Source organism: Lathyrus oleraceus, chromosome 5, assembly GCF_024323335.1.
Source record: "Lathyrus oleraceus cultivar Zhongwan6 chromosome 5, CAAS_Psat_ZW6_1.0, whole genome shotgun sequence".
In the NCBI taxonomy this organism is placed as follows: Eukaryota; Viridiplantae; Streptophyta; class Magnoliopsida; order Fabales; family Fabaceae; genus Lathyrus; species Lathyrus oleraceus.
The window spans coordinates 626,769,069-626,776,761 of NC_066583.1; the positions used below are offsets into that span (position 1 = coordinate 626,769,069).

General features: G+C 33.9%; 1 long non-coding RNA gene and 1 other non-coding gene across 2 annotated transcripts; one reads left to right on the forward strand and one right to left on the reverse strand.

Moving 5' to 3' along the window:
• The first annotated feature begins 1,648 nt into the window (after window positions 1–1,648).
• On the forward strand, window positions 1,649–3,439 carry LOC127087271 (uncharacterized). Its single transcript, XR_007789822.1, has 2 exons — window positions 1,649–2,215; window positions 3,174–3,439. It is a non-coding gene; the product is annotated as an uncharacterized LOC127087271 (long non-coding RNA).
• Window positions 3,440–4,574: 1,135 nt separating this feature from the next.
• TRNAS-GCU (transfer RNA serine (anticodon GCU)) lies at window positions 4,575–4,656 on the reverse strand. Its single transcript has one exon. It is a non-coding gene; the product is annotated as a tRNA-Ser (tRNA).
• Window positions 4,657–7,693: the final 3,037 nt, after the last annotated feature.

The following is a 7,693-nucleotide window of genomic DNA, read 5'->3' on the forward strand; positions in this document are numbered from 1 at the left end:
TCTCACATCTCCATCTTATTAACATATCCTACACATGGGACACGTTCCATATACCAGTTTTGTCAAATGATTTTACCATGGAATTTTATCAAAGGGTTTCAATCAAGGGGTTTTCAAGAGAGCATTATCCACATAGGATTCACCATGGTTTTACCAAGAAGTTTCAACAAAGTGTTATTATCAAGGAGTTTCATCATGTATTTATCAAAGGGTTTCACCAGAATTTTCTATCAAAGGGTTCCACTAGAATTTTATCAAGGGATTTTATCAAAAGGGTTTTGTCAAGGGGTTTTATCAAAAGGGTTTATCAAGAATGTCATTGAAAGATTCCATTAAGGGGTTCTGCCAAAATTTTACCAAGGGATTTCATCCAGAGTGATCGGAGTATCAGTAGAGTACTACCCGATTCCTATAAAATGATCAGATGATCATGGGAATAGTACACAAGTTTCATCCAAAAGGGTTAAAATTGATCAAAAATGGTTTCATCAAAGGTTCCATTAAGGGTTTCATTAGGGATTTCATCAGATTTTTATCAAAGGGGTTTCATCAGGGTTTTATCAAAGGGTTCAACCAGGGTTTCACCAAGGATTTTATCGTAGGTTTCATCAAATGATTCTATCAAGGGGTTCTATTAGGAGTTTCATCAAGGGGTTCCATCAAGGGGTTTCACCAGATTTCTATCAAGGGGTTTCATCAAGGGATTCCATCAAAAGGGATTCTATCTGAAGTTTCATCAAAGGGTTCCATCAAGGGGTTCTACCAGAACTTTATCAAGGGATTTCACCAGAGTATCACCAGAGGGGTCTCATCCATAGTGATTGTGATATCACTAAAGTCCTACCCGACTCCAGTGACATGATCGAATGATCATAGGAATCATAGGCAAGTGTCACATGGAGAGGTTAAAACTTATTCCCAGGGATTTAGTCGAGGGGTTTCATTAGGGATTTGTCAAAAGGATTTCATTAGGATCTCATTGTCCGGAATACCATCAGAAGTTGTATTAGGGTTTCACCAGGAATTTCGTCAAGGATTTTACTGGGAGTTTTATCAGGGGTTCTACCAAGGTTTTATCAAACAACGACCGGAGGATCGTCAGAGTCCTACCGAATTTCATTAACATGATCGGATGATCATAGAAATTGTATGCAAATTTCACCCGGACGGGCTGAAATTAGTCGCCATGGTATTATTGGGGTTCCATCAAAGGTTGGTCTAGATGCCAATAGAGCATCAAGGATTGTGCAATCCTTGCGCATTCCTATAATCCACTGACTACGTGGTCAAAATTAGGGTCCCTCTCTATATTTAATCATCTTCCACCATGATTGGGAAATATGGGGGGGTAAGGCCCAAAATGCCAACCATAATGGACATGGAAATCCCAAAAGCGGCTAAGCCCTGCACCAAACCGGGTTGGGCCATAGGCCCAAACCCTCTTTTTCCCAGCAGAAAAAAAACTGGAGAAAGAGAGAAGGGAATTGAGGGCATCATTTTCCTCTTCCTCTTCTCACATGTGGCCGGTCAAATAATGCCAACAACAAAAAATGGCAGTTGTACCCAATGACAACACATGCAAAAATGTCTTGAAAAAGTGATATAGTGACAATACATTAATCAGTAATTAAAGCTCTTAAATACTCAGTCCAACATATTACATACATTTTTTACTGAAAAAAACTACTCCAATTCATTGTCACTCTCTCTCTACATATATTTTGATACACTCTAGCAAAAACAAAAGAAATTCCAGGAAAAAAAACCGATTCACCCAAATCGCTCTCTTCGCCCTCAAATCCAAAACAATGTCTCATACTAACAAACATAAAACCTTTCTCTCAACCTTTATCATCAACCTCTATAAAGTGGAACCAAAGAGATCAAGAGGCTATGAACATTTTACGGTGTGGTGCCAACCGAAATCGTTCCTCGTTTCTCCAACGTGTTAACAACAAACCCAACCAAACTCGTTCTAAACTAAAATTCTGAGTCAGAATTCGTCGTATGCATATCAGAGCAACAAAAAAAAACTAACCCCTAAGTATCTAATCTCATCTCAAACAATCATTACACATATATTCAACACATAGATTATAAAGAGGATAAAAAATCATCAACATTATCGTCAAAATGAAGCAAATAGACTGTAAGAGAAGCCTCGCCAAATTTTACAAGTCTGATGAGTACTCCGGCGGCGACTTACATACCTCAGGTGAGTCCAATCGTCTTTTTTCTCTATTTATTTCCTCCTCTGTTTGATTCTTTTCGTCTTTTTCCTCCTACTTCTACCCCGATTCTTCCTCTGTGTATGGTTGTTTCCGATTTGTTATGGTCGCCTAAGTTAGAATGACAAGGTTTAGCTCTCTTAACTCAGAGCTCCGATGGAAAGCTCTGAGTAAGTATGAATTTTCTGAGCTTTGGTGTGGGAAGGATAAAAATTGAGCAGAGGTTCAACGTTTTTTCCGTCCTTGTGAATTGAATAGTGTGGTTCATCTATACGGAGTGGGAGTAAGACGAGATACGTATGAATCCATCAGAATAATCTTTTGGCTTATGTGATTTTGCTGAAAATTGGTGAGCTGGAAGTTTTGTTGAATCAATTCGTTAGCAATGGAATTGTTGAAGTCCTTATTTTGTGGGATCCTTAGTGGTATTGCCACACACAAAAAGAATTCTTTTTGTGATTGTTTATACCTTCTAATTCTTTCTGATTTCAAAATTTGGTCCCAACATTTTGTTACGTATGTCATGTATGTATGGTCATTTTATGGAATTTTGGTTTGCTTGCCTTATGTATCCATATGTTATTTCTGACTCCCTTCTATATGACCTTGGATACTCGTGAATCATGTATGTGAAATGTATCACCATAAAAACTCACACCATTTGCTGAATATCAACTTTTACTTTGATTTTGATGTCTCATGATGCTTGTGGTACTGAGGTACATATGTATGTGTATGCTGACTCACCTTTTCTCATGTTTTTATTGTATGTGTTATGTATGTATGATATTTTGAATAAATGTACTTCATAAAGGTCATGTGTGGCGTGATTAACATGTGGTAATTTATTAGTACACACTGCTACTTCTAATTTTTGCGTTTTTTGGATGGTTGTGGTTATGGGCCCAAAATGTATCACTAAGTTAATCCTATTTGTCGTTACAGGTTTGAGGTAAGACAAATTGGCTTGGAACTTGCTAAGAAATTGTTGAAGATTTCGAGTTCCTTAGGATGTAAATCAAATGGGCACCTCCTCAAAAATCAAGAATGACTCTGGTGGTTGTAATTTTGACTTTGGACTCTTTGTAAATTTGTAGCATGAATCCCTTTGTAGATTTATGAACACAACTTGTAACAATCTATGAGTTTTAATGTGATTGAATTTTGATCTGTATTGATAATCGTAAGGAAATTTGATAGTTACTAGGAAATGCCCTAAGTGGAAAGTTCCATATGTTTTGTGGAAAAAATGTAACGTGTAGGGTGATTAGAGCGCAAGTGTCCCCTTTTTTTTAAACTTGAAATGAAACCAAATGGTAAGGTTAAAATAATGTGAGATGTATTAGAAACAAGACCATCTCTTTGAAGCACCCAAACTCAAATAATGTCAACCAAAATTTGCACTTATTTTGATTTAATAAAAATGCGTGAATGTATGAAGAGAGAGCAAGGTGGACTAAATAGGAGTCCTACTTTAACTTTATTATGGAAGTAATAATTATTATATTCCAATGACCTATATAACTTGTGATAAATCAATGAGCATGCCAAATAGTTATGTGAAAATCAAACAATTGACCTTATTTCCTTTAGGCCTCTAAGTGTTTGTATGCATAGGTAACTTAATAACTAAAGGTTGTGCGGATGAATGATTTTAAAATAATAGCAATATATGACCAGACAAAATAGTTCGGTTGGAGTAGAAGAAAATGATTGGAAAGAAAGAAAAAATGCAGATGCAAATGAGGTTTGATAAAATTTGGGATATGACACTAGTCACACCATGAAGGAAAGTAGACCACAAATGGGTCTCTAGAAGGATCCTCCGACTTAACCAAATTGGAGATACATCAAGATGTTTTCAATTTTGTTAGTGGTGATGGTCTCCTACAATTTATAAGTTGTTTGTTCACCATATTATACACTCACTTGATATTTGTCTTTGTGAAGCGATGTCATTGATAGACCTATTCATTCCATCTTCTATTCATAGGTTTTAAGAGTAATTTTTATAATAAAAAATTGAAAAGTAAATTACAAAAGTTGTAAACTTGAGTTATTGAAAATTTGTATGGGTGGGATGAATACATGTAGGGTGCAATATAAAGAACTCCATGTTTGGTGGCTTTGGCCCATCAAATGCTCCTTTATATTCGTTGTAAATTTTGAATGAGTTATAAAAAAAGAAACTTGTCTAATAAGTAGTTTAATTTAAAATCGCAAGGAACATGATTTATTTATATATAAATACGGACTCCAAATTTCACGGCCCTGTTGCATGTTTTAAGCCCAAGCACTTGTGTTTTCAGGTTATCTACAAACAAAATTTGAAAAATTTAAATGATTCGTCGCCTGAGAGATTCGAACTCTCGCGGGGAAACCCCATGTACTTAGCAGGCACACGCCTTAACCACTCGGCCAAAGCGACGACTTGTTTCATATCCATCTAAAAGAGACATCTGCGTTTCTTCTATTTTTAGTTATTCTCCAAATTCATTCTTATGTCTAAAAGACCATACTCTAATTGTTGCTACCAAGTTCTGACATGAGGTGTTTTTGCTTGTCTTATTTTTATTCATAATATTAACTAATACTTCTATTTAATTATTAGATATTGTTTTGCAATTTTTTAATTAAATTATAAACTACTTTACATTATTAATGAAATTCGACTTTTAACATGATACATAATTGTTATTGATTTACAAATATCCATAATTTTTATATTAACTTATAAATACAAATACACGTATGTTTATTAAAAACTTAACAAAAAAAATCAAAATGTATATTAAAATTAAATTTATTTTAATAAATTCTTCAAAAACATTTGAATCTAAAAAAAAGATTTTTTTTATTTTTTTCAACCGATATGAAAATAAAATTTAGTCTTTTTTTTTTGCTTTCTTCGACAATTAAAAATAAATAAACTCTTTAAGTCAACTTAGGAAGAAATCATTATACTCCATCTAATGAATAAAATTGAACTTGTGTCTCTTAAGTATCTATGTAGTTACTGACGAATATATTCATATCTTACTTTTTAAAAGATTCTTTGTCAGAGTTGTCACTTTCTTCCTTTGAATTCTTTTCTTTAGATGACAAAGTTTTCAAAGAAAGATTGCATTTCTTTTTTTTTCCTTTCTCTTTCTTTTTTTACTTTAATTTGCTATCGACGAATTGTTTCAATTCATTCTCATGCTCGACTAACTTTCTTAACAGTTTTGTAATATCCAAAGTATTAAGATCATTCAATTCTTTAATAGCGGTAACTTTTGGTTGTCACTCCCTACACATAGATCTCAATATTTTGTTAAAAAATATTTTGCCCAAGTTGCATAATTTGTTGATTAAAAAATATTCACAAATTCTCCAGGTTCTATACAAAATAGTTCAAACTCCTCTGTAAACATATTGATATATGGTCCATGAGTGACGACACACCTTAGGTATTTGTCAAATGATAATAAGTGTACGTACCTGTTCACTTTCCAATAAGTGTAATTTTCGCCTTTAAAAATAGGTGATCTATTATACGCTCCCTTAGGATCGTCATTGTTCTCCATATTCATAAATTTTGGATGTTGATTAGACATAATCAAAAGATCAACTATTGATGCCAATTGTTGGGTGAGAATATGGAAGTATAAAAACGGTCTAGATCGGGGATGAATAAACCCTTATTGGAAAATTCAATCGCTTTTTCAAAAACTGAATATCCAAGATTTTTTGAAAATGCGCGCGAAAGTTTTGAAGGAAAAATATGAAAATTATACTTTCAAAGCTTGGTCACGTTAACAATAAATCGATTCACAAACACCAGAGATAGTTTGACGATGATACACAAAGGTATTAAATTAATTAAAGTGTGTATTTTACAAGATGTGATTATACAATGATTCAATAATGAAATATAACCTCAATTTTTTCTCATATTTTTTTAATCGCCAATGCAGCTACATTAGGCACCAATTATAACAAAACCTAAGCTTACACAATAAATCACTACCAATTTTTGATATTGTTTCTCATATTTTTCACAGAATCACACAAAAATGAATATCAATTTTTTGATTCGTTATATGAAGAATGATGACAAAAATGTTTTATATGTGCTTGAGATTAAGTACAAAATATGGTTGAAAAGGTAAGTTAGATTTGAATCAATAACATTTCATGATTTGAATCAACTGAACAAGTGAATTGGAATAAAACAAAAAGAAGAGTTTTAACCCATTTTTCGGTTGATCTGAATTGAGAGAAAAGTATGATTCAAATCAAAGATCCCGTGATTCAAATCACATGTTAAATCCGATTCGAATCAATTAATCCGAGCCAACTGAAAAATGTGGAAAAATTATCTGATTCAAATCAGGTGTAAAGTTTGATGCAAATCAATTCAGGCATAGGTAATCCATAGTTGGCTGATTTGAACCATGTGTAAAATTTGATTTGAATCAAATTGTTTCAAAATTTCTGGTTTTCCCCTGTCCAAAGTGATTTGAATCAAGGTTAGTGCTTGATTCAAATCAATCACCCAAAATTCCAATTTTACATCATTTTCAATAGACTTTGACATTTTTCTTTCCACCTAACTTGAATCAATAACATATATGGCTCATATTCCACTGACTCATACAATTGATTAAAAGCATCATGATTAAGTTTAAACATAACAAATGGTTTATGCATGCTAAAAACAAATTATTTCAAAACTTGACCCAGAGAGGGGTGATAATGAAAGAGACTCAATAACAGAAAGTAAATCAAAATGAAAGCGATAAGACAAGTAACAAAATAACTGTATTGGGGTGCTCCCTCTGAATGTATTAGGCTCATTCAACTACACCACTTTAATAAAGTGGTTGACACATCTGTGTTGGGTTTCCTTTTTTCCCTGCATAATATCACTAAGGACGACCATAGTAGTAGGTTGACGCTTCTGGGTGATGAAGTGATCGATAAAGGCTTCGTAAAGGTCTCTCCATGAATCTATGATTCCTTCAGGGAGGCTTTTATATATAATCGTTGTTGATTTAATTAGAGTTAGTAAATAAAGTTTGCACTTTACATCCCCGTCGACATGGTGGTAGTCAAATCGATCATCCAATTTCTCGACATGTTCATCTGGATCCCTGACCCTATTATAGCTTTGAAGATTTAGAGGTTTCTATAGCAACCTCAAAATTATACTCTTGAGGATGTAGACTGACATGGGATTTCTCTTCCATTATAGGATTATAACATCTTCTTTATATCTTCCCCTTCTACAGGGATGGTGGACCTCTAGAGGAGTGTGACAGCCACTCCTTCCTTCACGACCGAGGAAGGGAGTGTGGTGCCTTCATTGATGGTAACGAACTAGTTATCTTGGAACTTCTCTTTATGGTGTCACTGCCCTAATCAAGATCGACTATAGAACGACGACTTGATTTCTTTGAAAGGCAGATTTTGGTGTAATGTTG